Genomic DNA, 14,587 nt, shown 5'->3' with positions numbered 1-14,587 from the left:
GATGAAATACTACCATCAAATCAGCTATCTTGGAACAGAAAAATGACTTCAGGGAAAAACTAAGAAAATCTTAATAATTAGACAATAATAATGTAACAACACTGGTTCATTAACTGTAACAAGTGTACCATACTAACATAAGACGTTAATAAAAGGGGTTCTTATAGTACCATAGTATTTACTATCGAAAAAAATTTGGGTATAATGGACCTGTGCAGTTCAAACGTAGACATATGTAAATCTTGTTTTCTTTCCACAAATATAATCACGCTGCACATATTATTTAGAACCCTTCTATAATCTCCTTTTTCCACTTAGCAATATATCTTGGTCATGTTTTCATATCAAAAGTATAGTTTTTTAAATCATATTTGTAAGTAAAAACTATCACGTTTAATGCTGCTGTTATCAGTGATATGGTAGAAAATTTTATTCCTTGTATTTTTGTGTATTTCCAATCCAATGACCTTTCTATAACCAGTGCCAGAGAGAGATGAATAAGCTTTAAGTCATGTATATGTTTAAATAAAATAAAATTAAGTAACAAAATGGTAAAACCTATAAAACTACTTTTGTGGGTAAACCTAAACACAGATGACAATTAAGCCAAGAAACCTGACACACAGCTGTTAGAAAACACATAAGGGGCTTCCCTGGTGGTCCAGTGGAAACAACAACAAAAACAAAAATGTACAGTCTAACCTCAAGAAAACATATAAACATTAAAAGCATTTTTCTTAAGTTTTTTTGTGTAGCACATAAACTATGTTGGGTCAGATACTTCCAACTATCTAAACGAGGAGCGGGCAAGTCAACTTTTGTAAACAATGTTTTATTGGCATTCAACCTCATCCATTCATTTACATATCATCTGGGGCTATCTTTGCCCTTCAACAGCAGAGCTGAGTAGTTGTAAGAGACAGCATAGCCTATAAACCTAAAATATTTACTATCTGTCCCTTTACAGAAAATGTTTCCCAACCTCAATTCTAAACAGTGCATTCAGAGGTTAATTCCAGCCCGTTCACTGATGGCTGAAATCCAGTATTAGATGGATGGGTGGATGGACCAATAGATATATGGATGGATGGACAAAGGAACTGACAAATAGGAAGACAGACATATTCAACTGGAATAACACATTTTACTTAGCAGTTCTCAGCTGCTAAACCAAAGTGATGGTCAAGAACAACGCTGATAACCTCTGGCGAGCATGCCAAAGGTAGCACGCATGCTCTTTGGCAAGTCTTTCTCCAATCAGCAAGATCTGCATACTAAAAGACAAGGCTTGAAGCCAGTACACACTCCGCCTTGCTTGTGAGTCAGTGGCCACCATTCAGGAGGCTTGCCGTTCCTGCCTTGTGTTATAAATCAGTTGCCAGCTGGTAATTAGCAAACCCCTGGAACACATCGCTGTAAGGGCTGGCGCACCAAAAGAAATGGCTTGGCATCTTGGCCCACATCCTTTGAAAAACTGTCAGTGAGTGAGTAACTGTTTCATCGTATTCAATAAATTACCCAGAATAAGAAGACCTCATTACCTTAATAATTAATTAAGGGACAACATGGCCAACAAAGCTTAGTCCTCCACAAAAAAAAAAAAAAAAAAGCATGCCAAGAACGAGATTCAAGAAGAGTATTATATTTAAACGAACCCAAAAAATCACTCCGTAGCTTTGCATAAATTTAATCCTGAGAGGAGGAAAATAAAAGTACCATTTTATGGATTAACGACCTAAACGTAAGACTGGAAACCATAAAACTTCCAGAAGAGAACACAGGCCAAACACTCTTTGACATAAATCAGAATATTTTCTTGGATCTGTCTCCTCAGGCAAAAGAAATAAAAGCAAAAATAAACAGATGAGACCTAATTAAATTAAAAGCTTTTGCACAGCAGAGGAAACCACTGACAAAATGAAAAGAAAATTTACTAAATGGAAGAAAATATTTGCAAATAATATGACCAATAAGGGGTTAATATCCAAAATATATAAACAGCTCACACAACTCAATAACAAAAGATAACCAACTGATTAAAAAAAGGGCAGAAGACCTGAACAGACATGTTTCCAAAGAAGATATACACATGGGCAACAGGCACATGAAAAGATGCCCAACATTGCTAATCATCAGGGATATGCAAGTCAAAACCACAATGAGATATCACCACACACCTGTCAGAATAGCTATCGTCAAAAAGAACACAAATAACAAATACTGGCAAGGATGTGGAGAGGAGGGAACCCTTCTACACTGTTGGTGGGAACGTAAACTGGTGCAGCCACTATGGAAAACAGTACAGAGGTTTTGCAAAAGACTAAAAATAGAACTACCATATGACCCAGCAATTCCACTCCTGGGTCTATATGCAAAAACATTCAAACAAACAAAAACACTAATTTGAAAAGACAGAAGAGATACATGCACCCCAATGTTCATAGCAGAATTATTTATAATTGCCAAGATATGGAAGCAACCTAAGACTTCATCAACAGATGAATGGATAAAAAATACTATGGTATATATATATATATATATATATATATATATATATATATATATAATGGAATACTAGTCAGCCATAAAAAATAATGAAATTTTGCCATTTGTAGCAACATGGATAGAATTGGAGGGCATTGTGCTAAGTGAAATAAGTCAGACAGAGAAAGGCAAATACTGTAGGATATTACTTATATATGGAATCTAAAAAATACAATAAACTAGTGGATAAAAAAAAAGAAGCAGACTCTCCAATAGAGGACAAACTAGTGGTTATCAGTGGGGAGAGGGGCAATACAGGGGAAAGGGAAAACGGGTTACTATGGGATTATATGAAATCGTGTGTGTGAAACTTTTGAAATGTGTAAAGCACTATAGAATTTAAAATAACTTTCATTCAGTTAAAAAAAGTTTAAATAAAAGTCTACAAATAACAAATGCTGGTGAGGGTGTGGAGAAAAGGGAACCCTCATGCACTGTTGGTGGGAATGTAAATTAGTGCAGCCACTATGGAAGACAGTACAGAGGTTCCTCAAAAAACTAAAAACAGAACTACCATATAATCCAGCAATTCCATTCCTGGGTATATATTCAAAGAAAATGAAAAGACTAATTTGAAAAGATACATGCACCCCTATGTTCAGAGCAGCATTTTAATATATGCATTTATTTAAACTTGGCAAACAGGCCACCTAGGGAGCAAGCTCTAATTCCCAGGTACATTTTTGTTTTGTTAACTTATAAGATATTTATTCCAAGAGCAGCTTATTATCAAATAGTCATTCCTACATCATGTATAATGTTTTATGAAAGAGAGCAGGTAAAAGGAGTTACAGCATGAAACTTCAGGAGCTGAAGGGCCTCTGTGCAGTCATAGTACGGATTCCTGTTTGCACAGCAGTGGGGCTCACTGAGCCACTCCATTTTACCACATGCTGATTACATTCTAATCTTAGCACTAATGAGCATCCCATAGAGAAACCCTTCAGCATCAGAGACGCTGAAAAAAATGTGTGGCTTTAAAGAGAGAGAGCTTTCCAAGGCCAAAATAAAAAAGATGTAACTTTTTGCTCAAAAATCAGACAAGATAGATTTTTAAATATATATATTGTAAGTTCCACAGATATGCTTCCTTTGTAATTGCAAATGCACTTATATTCATATTACATAGACACTGACAGACTCATGGCATGGATTAGCTCATGCTTGGCCCCTTTTATTTCCCATTCTCTTCCTTTTTTTCCTTCCAATTCTCTTCTAATTTGTTGTACTGCTTACAAGTCATCTGAAACACATTTTGAAAATACAGCAGAGTGTATAAATTATATATATTTATAATATCAATATATATGTATAATATGTACTATGTATAATATATATTATTCATTTAATAGTCACTGTGTACCCGGTATATGCAGACATCATGCAAGAGGCTAGACTATGAAATGAAAAAGGCAGTTCCTGCCCTTAAGAAGCACACACTCAACTGGGAGTTAAAAAGATGGAAAGAGATGATCAGCAAACAAATAAAAACATGATGTAGCAGTGAGGACGAACCGTTCTAGGAAAGACAGAGGGAAGCAACAACCTGACTGTAAGATCGAGATGTCTTCACCACCAACAAGGGAACAACTGGTAGGGGTCTTAGAGATGAAGAAGTACTTAACACAAGAGAAAATAAAGGAGGTCTTTCATGTAGAAAGAAGAGGTGTGTACAAAGAAATGGGGGTGTGAAATTTGTGTGTGTGTGTGTGTGTGTGTGTATCTGTGTGTACACATCTATAAACATGTGTAAACACAGATCTATATGATGTTTCAGGTCAAGGTGAATACTGAAACCTTTGAATTATATTCCCAAGCCCCTTGAAAGAACTTTCCAATGTCTTCTGATTTAATATACTAGTAACTGGTGTAGAAAGAATCAGCTAGAGAATAACAACTCACTTTTGATGATGTAAGTTTCCCTGTAAGGCACGGTATTACCGTTACAGAGATAATAGGGTCATTTCTCTGCCCTGGCACTAATCCAAAGTCATGCTCGTTTCCTCATAGATGTCAAGCTCAGTAGGGCTTTATCATGTTTCATTATACATGATGCTGTGATAAAGCATAAATGTTCTTTTTAAAAAGAAAATGTATTTCTAAATTACTTCACGCTGCTTGATTACTAAGAGCAGATTCCACACCTGAGGAAGCCTCGCTCATTGGTCAGAATTTACAGTCTAATGGGGCAGGGTGGGCAAATTCACCCACGGAAGAGCCCAGTCCCAGCCCCGTCTCTGCATCTAATTTGCTGATCTCTGACATCATATTACTTCTGTGCCCCAGGCTCCCACTTGTAAACTGTGGAAAGCAGCCTGTGTCTACCTGCCAAATTACAGGAGCAGACGGAGGACACATTAAGTTCATTGCTATAGATGTTCTTTCAGTCCTTAGGAAGAAAACAGGTTTACAGTGTAAAATAATTCAATGGTACAGTCATTAAGACTATAAATGTTCACTTCAGGAACATTCTTATTCCTATTACCATTTCCTGTATTTAGCCATAAATTAATCTCTATGTTACAATGGTTATTTTACTGAATACCCTTTTCAACTTTGAAGGTACTAACTATGGTCATACTTTTGGGTAATTTTCACTTCTATTCTAACAATTACTTTTAACACTTATGTTAGAGATAAGAATATATGAACAAGAAAACTTAAAGCAGTTTCTTCTGGCAATCACTTTAAAATTACTCGCCAAGGAGAGCTTCAAGATGGCGGAAGAGTAAGACGCGGAGATCACCCTCCTCCCCACAGATACACCAGAAATACATCTACACGTAGAACAACTCCTACAGGACACCTACTGAACGCTGGCAGAAGACCTCAGACCTCCCAAAAGGCAAGAAATTCCCCACATACCAGGAGAAGGCAAAAGAAAAAAGAATAAACAGAGACAAAAGAATACGGGCTGTACCTGCACCAGTGGGAGGGAGCCGTGAATGAGGAAAGGTTTCCAAACACTAGGAGCCCCTTCGCGGGCGGAGACTGCGGGTGGCGGAGGCGGAAAGCTTCGGCACCGCGGGGGAGAGCGCAGCCACGGGGGTGAGCGCAGTCACAGGGTGCGGAGGGCAAAGCGGAGTGATTCCTGCACAGAGGATCCGTGCCGACCGGCACTCACCAGCAAGAGGCTTGTCTGCTCACCCGCGGGGAGGGCGGGGCTGGGAGCTGAGGCTCGGGCTTCGGTCGCAGGGAGAGGACTGGGGTTGGCAGCGTGAACACAGCCTGCAGGGGGTTAGTGCGCCACGGCTAGCCGGGAGGGACTCCAGGAAAAGGTCTGGACCTGCCGAAGAGGGAAGAGACGTTTTCTTCCCTCTTTGTTTCCTGGTGCGCGAGGAGCGGGGATTAAGAGCGCTGCTTAAAGGAGCTCCAGAGACGGGCGCTTGCTCGCGGCTAACAGTGTGGACCCCAGAGACGGGCATGAGACGCTAAGGCTGCTGCTGCCGCCACCAAGAAGCCTGTGTGCGAGCACAGGTCACTGTCCACACCCCCCTTCCCGGGAGCCTGTGCAGCCTGCCACTGACAGGGTCCCGGGATCCAGGGACAACTTCCCCGGGAGAACGCACGGTGGCGCGCCTCACGCTGGCGCAACGTCATGCTGGCCTCTGCCGCCGCAGGCCCGCCCCGCACGCCGTGCCCCTCCCCGCCCCCCCCCCCCCCGCACGCCGTGCCCCTCCCTCCCCCCCCCCCACCGGCTGACTGAGCCAGAGGCCCCCCCAATCAGCTGCTCCTTTAACCCCGTCCTGTCTGAACGGGGAACAGATGTCCTCAGGTGACCTACACTCAGAGGCGGGGCCAAATCCAAAGCTGAACCCAGGGAGCTGTGCAAACAATGAAGAGAAAGGGAAATGTCTCCCAGCAGCCTCAGGAGCAGCGGATTAAATCTCCACAATCAACTTGATGTACCCGCATCTGTGGAATACCTGAATAGACAACGAATCATCCCAAAATTGAGGAGTGGACTTTGGGAGCAAAGATATATATTTTTTTTCTCCCTTTTTCTCTTTTTGTGAGTGTGTATGTATATGCTTCTGTGTGTGATTTTGTCTGTATAGCTTTGCTTTTAATTTATCATAGGGTACTCTCTGTCCTTTTTTTAATTATTATTCAAAAACTATTTTTCTTAATAATTTTTTATTGTAATAACTTTATTTTCTTTTATTTTACTTTGTTTTATTTTATCTTATCTTTTGCTTTCTTTCTTTCTCTTTTTCTCCCTTTTATTCTGAGCTGTGTGGATGAAAGGCTCTTGGTGCTCCAGCCAGGCGTCAGGGCTGTGCCACTGAGGTGGGAAGGCAAGTTTAGGACACTGGTCCACAAGAGACCTCCCAGCTCCACGTAATATCAAACGGCGAAAATCTCCCAGAGATCTCAACACCAAGACCCAGCTTCACTCAACGACCAGCAAGCTACAGTGCTGGACACCCTATACCAAACAACTAGCAAGACAGGAACAAAACCCCATCCATTACCACAGAGGCTGCCTAAAATCATAATAAGTCCACAGACAACCCAAAACAGACTACCAGACATGGACCTGCCCACCAGAAAGACAAGATCCAGCCTCATCCACCAGAACACAGGCACAAGTCCCCTCCACCAGGAAGCCTACACAACCCACTGAACCAACCTTAGCCACTGGGGACAGACACTCAAAACAACGGGAACTACAAACCTGCAGCCTGTGAGAAGGAGACCCAAACACAGTAAGGTAAGCAAAATGAGAAGACGAACAAACACACAGCAGATGAAGGAGCAAGATGAAAACCCACCAGACCTAACAAATGAAGAGGAAATAGGCAGTCTACCTGAAAAAGAATTCAGAATAATGATAGTAAAGATGATCCAAAATCTTGGAAATAGAATGGAGAAAATACAAGAAACGTTTAAGAAGGACCTAGAAGAACTAAAGAGCAAACAAACAATGATGAACAACACAATAAATGAAATTAAAAATACTCTAGAAGGGATCAATAGCAGAATAACTGAGGCAGAAGAACGGATAAGTGACCTGGAAGATAAAATAGTGGAAATAACTACTGCAGAGCAGAATAAAGAAAAAAGAATGCAAAGAACTGAGGACAGTCTCAGAGACCTCTGGGACAATATTAATAGCACCAACATTCGAATTATAGGGATACCAGAAGAAGAAGAGAAAAAGAAAGGGACTGAGAAAATATTTGAAGAGATTATAGTTGAAAACTTCCCTAATATGGGAAAGGAAATAGTTAATCAAGTCCAGGAAGCACAGACTCCCATACAGGATAAATCCAAGAAGAAATATGCCAAGACACATATTAATCAAACTATCAAAAATTAAATACAAAGAACAAATGTTAAAAGCAGCAAGGGAAACACAACAAATAACACATAAGGGAATCCCCAAAAGGTTAACAGCTGATCTTTCAGCAGAAACTCTGCAAGGCAGAAGGAACGGGCAGGATATATTTAAAGTGATGAAGGAGAGAAAACTACAACCAAGCTTACACTACCCAGCAAGGATCTCATTCAGATTTGAGAGAGAAATTAAAATATTTACAGACAAGCAAAAGCTAAGAGAATTCAGCACCACCAAATCAGCTTTACAGCAAATGCTAAAGGAACTTCTCTAGGCAAGAAACACAAGAGAAGGAAAAGACCTACAATAATAAACCCAAAACAATTAAGAAAATGGTAATAGAACATACATATCGATAATTACCTTAAATGTAAATGGATTAAATGCTCCAACCAAAAGACACAGATTGGCTGAATGGATACAAAAACAAGACCCGTATATATGCTGTCTACAAGCGACCCACTTCAGACCTAGGGACACATACAGATTGAAAGTGAGGGGATGGAAAAAGATATTCCATGCAAATGGAAATCAAAAGAAAGGTGGAGTAGCAATTCTCATATCAGACAAAATAGACATTAAAACAAAGACTATTACAAGAGACAAAGAAGGACACTACATAATGATCAAGGGATCAATCCAAGAAGAAGATACAACAATTGTAAATATTTATGCACTCAACATAGGAGCACCTCAATACATAAGGCAAATACTAACAACCATAAAAGGGGAAATCGACAGTAACACAATCATAGTAGGGGGCTTTAACACCCTACTTTCACCAATGGACAGATCATCCAAAATGAAAATAAATAAGGAAACACAAGCTTTAAGTGATACATTAAACAACATGGACTTTATTTATAGGACATTCCATCCAAAAAGAACAGAATACACATTCTTCTCAAGTGCTCATGGAACATTCTCCAGGATAGATCATATCTTGGGTCACAAATCAAGCCTTGGTAAATTTAAGAAAATTGAAATCATATCAAGTATCAAGTATCTTTTCTGACCACAACACTATGAGACTAGATATCAATTACAGGAAAAAATCTGTAAGAAACAGAAACACATGGAGGCTAAACAACACACTACTTAATAACCAAGAGATCACTGAGGAAATCAAAGAGGATATCAAAAAATACCTAGAAACAAATGACAATGAAAACACGACAACCCAAAACCTATGGGATGCAGCAAAAGCAGTTCTAAGAGCGAAGTTTATAGAAATACAATCCTACCTTAAGAAACAAGAAACATCTCAAATAAACAACCTAACCTTACACCTAAAGCAATTAGAGAAAGAAGAACCAAAAAAACCCCAAAGTTAACAGAAGGAAAGAAATCATAAAGATCAGATCAGAAGTAAATGACAAAGAAATGAAGGAAACGATAGCAAAGATCAATAAAACTAAAAGCTGGTTCTTTGAGAAGATACACAAAATTGATACACCATTAGCCAGAGTTATCGAGAAAAAAAAGGGAGAAGACTCAAATCAATAGAAACAGAAATGAAAAAGGAAAAGTAACAACTGACACTGCAGAAATACAAAGGATCATGAGAGATTACTACAAGCAACTGTATGCCAATAAAATGGACAACCTGGAAGAAATGGACAAATTCTTAGAAATGCACAACCTTCTGTGACTGAACCAGGAAGAAGTAGAAAATATGAACAGACCAATCACAAGCACTGAAATTGAAAGTGTGATTAAAAATCTTCCAACAAACAAAAGCCCAGGACCAGATGGCTTCACAGGAGAATTCTATCAAACATTTAGAGAAGAGCTAACACCTATCCTTTTCAAACTCTTCCAAAATATAGCAGAGGGAGGAACACTCCCAAACTCATTCTGCAAGGCCACCATCACTCTGATACCAAAACCAGACAAAGATGTCACAAAGAAGGAAAACTACAGGCCAATATCACTGATGAACATAGACGCAAAAATCCTCAACAAAATACTAGCAAACAGAATCCAACAGCACATTAAATGGATCATACACCATGATCAAGTGGGATTTATCCCAGGAATGCAAGGATTCTTCAATATACGCAAATCAATCAACGCGATATACCATATTAACAAATTGAAGGAGAAAAACCATATGATCATCTCAATAGATGCAGAGAAAGCTTTCGACAAAATTCAACACCCATTTATGATAAAAAAAAAAAAAAACCTGCAGAAAGTAGGCATAGAGGGAACTTTCCTCAACATAATAAAGGCCATATATGACAAACCCACAGCCAACATCGTCCTCAATGGTGAAAAACTGAAACTACTTCCACTAAGATCAGAAACAAGACAAGGTTGCCCACTCTCACCACTATTATTCAACATAGTTTTGGAAGTTTTAGCCACAGCAATCAGAGTAGAAAAAGAAATAAAAGGAATCCAAATTGGAAAAGAAGAAGTAAAGCTGTCACTGTTTGCAGACGACATGATACTATACATAGGGAATCCTAAAGATGCTACCAGAAAACTACTAGAGGTAATCAATGAATTTGGTAAAGTAGCAGGATACAAAATTAATGCACAGAAATCTCTTGCATTCCTATACACTAATGATGAAAAATCTGAAAGTGAAATTAAGAAAACACTCCCATTTACCACTGCAACAAAAAGAATAAAATATATAGGAATAAACCTACCTGAGGAGACAAAAGACCTGTATGCAGAAAACTATAAGACACTGATGAAAGAAATTAAAGATGATACAAATAGATGGAGAGATATATCATGTTCTTGGATTGGAAGAATCAACATTGTGAAAATGACTCTACTACCCAAAGCAATCTACAGATTCAATGCAATCCCTATCAAACTACCAATGGCATTTTTCACAGAACTAGAACAAATAATTTCACAATTTGTATGGAAACACAAAAGACCCAGAATAGCCAAAGCAATCTTGAGAAAGAAAAACAAAGCTGGAGGAATCAGACTCCCTGACTTCAGACTGTACTACAAAGCCACAATAATCAAGACAGTATGGTAGTGGCACAGAAACAGAAATATAGATCAATGGAACAGGATAGAAAGCCCAGAGATAAACCCATGCACATATGCTCACCTTATCTTTGATAAAGGAGGCAAGAATATACAATGGAGAAAAGACAGCCTCTTCAATAAGTGGAGCTGGGAAAACTGGACAGCTACATGTAAAAGAATGAAATTAGAACACTCCCTAACACCATACACAAAAATAAACTCAAAATGGATTAAAGACCTAAATGTAAGGGCAGACACCATCAAACTCTTAGAGGAAAACATAGGCAGAACACTCTATGACATAAATCACAGCAAGATCCTTTTTGACCCACCTCCTAGAGAAACAGAAATAAAAACAAAAATAAATAAATGGGACCTAATGAAACTTAAAAGCTTTTTCACAGCAAAGGAAACCATAAACAAGGCAAAAAGACAACCCTCAGAATGGGAGAAAATATTTGCAAATGAAGCAACTGACAAAGGATTAATCTCCAAAATTTACAAGCAGCTCATGCAGCTCAACATTAAAAAAACAAACAACCCAATCCAAAAATGGGCAGAAGACCTAAATAAACATTTCTCCAAAGAAGATATACAGATTGCTAACAGACACATGAAAGAATGCTCAACATCATTTATCGTTAGAGAAATGAAAATCAAAACTACAATAAGATATCATCTCACACCGGTCAGAATGGCCATCATCAAAAAATCTACAAACAATAAATGCTGGAGAGGGTGTGGAGAAACGGGAACCCTCTTGCACTGTTGGTGGGAATGTAAATTGATACAGCCACTATGGAGAACAGTATGGAGGTTCCTTAAAAAACTACAAAGAGAAATACCATACGACCCAGCCATCCCACTACTGGGCATATACCCTGAGAAAACCATAATTCAAAAAGAGTCATGTACCAAAATGCTTATTGCAGCTCTATTTACAATAGCCAGGACATGGAAGCAACCAAAGTGTCCATCAACAGATGAACGGATAAAGAAGATGTGGCGCATATATACAATGGAATATTACTCAGCCATAAAAAGGAACGAAACTGAGTTATTTGTAGTGAGGTAGATGGACCTAGAGACTGTCATACAGAGTGAAGTAAGTCAGAAAGAGAAAAACAAATACCGTATGCTAACACATATATATGGAATCTAAAAAAAAAAAAAAAAAGGTCATGAAGAATCTAGGGGCAAGATGGGAATAAAGATGCAGACCTACTAGAGAATGGACTTGAGGATACAGGGAGGGGGAAGGGTAAGCTGGGACAAAGTGAGAGATTGCCATGGACATATATACACTACCAAACGTAAAATAGATAGCTAGTGGGAAGCAGCCGCATAGCACAGGAGATCAGCTCGGTGCTTTGTGACCACCTAGAGGGGTGGGATAGGGAGGATGGGAGGGAGGGATATGCAAGAGGGAAGAGATATGGGGACATATGTATATGTATAACTGATTCACTTTGTTATAAAGCAGAAACTAACACACCATTGTAAAACAATTATACTCCAATAAAGATGTTAAAAAAATAATAAAATTACTCGTTAAATACTGTTGTACCCAACCTTCCCCGGACCTCTGCCCCTCATATTACTGAAGATCTAAAGATTAACAGTCTACATTAGAAAGTCAATATACTATTATAATATTGGTTTATAATATTTGTCTATATTTGTCAATATATTTGTTATAATATTAATAGAATATTTCTATCTAAGTAGAAGATAAAATTAACTTTCCATAAATAAAATTAGGTGCTAAACTTTGCTATTACTGAAGCCATGGTTATTATTGGGAGCATGTGTGGACAGCATAAATGGGTATAATAAGTCCCAATACCACAAGGGAGTAATCAGAGAGGTGTCCTGGGAGCCACAGTGGTTGAAGGTCACAGCCAGATGATAACCTCGACCTTAAGGCAAAAAGGACTGCAGAAAAGTGAGAAAGGAGATGAACTGGAGCAAATAGAGAAAACCACAAGAAAAGGTAGGTCCTGAAAAATGAATATAATTAGATGCACAGAGGCAAAAAGTTGGCATTCTAAGCAGTGGTGTAGCACGTATGACTGATGGAAAAGTCAATACGAGTAAGCAAAGAGCACCATGTGTCATCCTACAGGATGCACTGAGAGGGCACAGCATCACTTGTATGGATTCCTGACAAAATACCGGCATAACCTGAATTTAATCATGAAGAAAGACACTCTTCAAGAGAGTGAACTAAATATAGAGATCATGACAGACAAAAAAGAGAAAGTATCTGTTCCAAAATAAAGGAGACTAGGGAAAGGTAACAATAAGTGGAGATTCTGTATGGGTCCCTGATCCATAAAAGAACATAAGTGGGGACTTCCCTGGCGGTCCAGTGGTTAAGACTCTATGCTTCCACTGCAGGGGGCGCGGGTTCGATCCCTGGTCGGAGAACTAAGGTCCCGCATGCCATGTGGTGCGACCAGACCATTAAAAAAAAAAAAAAAAAAAAAACCAATGTAAGTGGGACTATTAATGAAATTTGAATTATGTGTGTAGCAGAGTTAACAGTATTGTATCTGCTAATTTCGTAGTTTTCATCATTACTGCTGTGGTTACGCATGAGGTTAATAACCAGGGAAGCTGAGAGAGGGGTACATAGGAATTCTTTGTACAATTTCTGCAACCTTTCTACTTGTACATATTTCAAAATGAAACATTTAATGAAATTTTTAATATTAAATTTTTTAAAAGGAGGTGGCCCACCTTAGCAAGCCTCACATAGATTTGGGGAAATTAAAGCGTGATACGTTGGGCAGGTACACCAAATTAGAAACGTCCTTGAAAACCAACTATGGGAAACTGAGCTTATACAAGCCATAATAGAGGCACTGTAGATTGGCAGTGCCTTGTAAAACAAGCTGTGTGTGTGGAAATGTTAGTACAAATAGAGAAAATGAGGATATTAATAAAGCTATCCAGCTATAGAAGAAGTGCAGCTGCATTTGGTGTTGTTTTTGTGACCTCCTGATCTATCTGGATGAATTGAAGCGAGTTCTGACTATCCAATGACATGAAGATGTGAAGACACAAATTTAGTATCTGTGTTTGCATGCCCATCAGCTTTTTGCTAGAGACTCTTAACCACTGAACAAAAACCAATAACACATCAAACTGTCTAAATATAAATACACCATCAAGTTAGAATCAGCAAATATCTTACATGTGTCCTGGAGACTTCTCACACTAACTTTTACAGATAAGATATGATTTTAAGATTTCAAATGTTTTTATAAGTGTAATTGTTTCAGATCGTTTTGTCTTATCACTGAAAAGTAAAAAAAAAAAAAAATTTTAACCAATATTTTTAACTGAATAGCTATACTAGGGTGACACAAAAATTCCTGGACCCATTGCAACTCAAATGCATGCTAATTCTTTTTCTTTGATAATTAGTTATTTTGAAAATCCCACATTTCCAGTACTTGGAATGAGACACAATGAGGCACAATGAGACAAATTAGATTTCTTCTCAAAATCATTTGCAAACATATAGCACAAAAGCAAAGACATGATAAGGCAACCATCATATTCCTTACACCAGGGGTCCCCAACCTTAGCAAGAGCTGGCCCACCTTAGCAAGCCTCACATAGATTTGGGGAAATTAAAGCGTGATACGTTGGGCAGGTACACCAAATTAGAAACGTCCTTGAAAACCACGGATC

General features: G+C 38.6%; 1 protein-coding gene across 9 annotated transcripts in view; it reads right to left on the bottom strand.

Moving 5' to 3' along the window:
• BCKDHB (branched chain keto acid dehydrogenase E1 subunit beta) overlaps nt 1–14,587 on the bottom strand; it is a 284,540-nt gene that overhangs the window by 197,927 nt on the left and 72,026 nt on the right. The gene's annotated exons all lie outside the window — the stretch shown is intronic.

Source organism: Tursiops truncatus, chromosome 12, assembly GCF_011762595.2.
Source record: "Tursiops truncatus isolate mTurTru1 chromosome 12, mTurTru1.mat.Y, whole genome shotgun sequence".
In the NCBI taxonomy this organism is placed as follows: Eukaryota; Metazoa; Chordata; class Mammalia; order Artiodactyla; family Delphinidae; genus Tursiops; species Tursiops truncatus.
The sequence above is the reverse complement of the archived record's forward strand: the minus strand, read 5'-3'. Positions and strand labels throughout refer to the sequence as shown.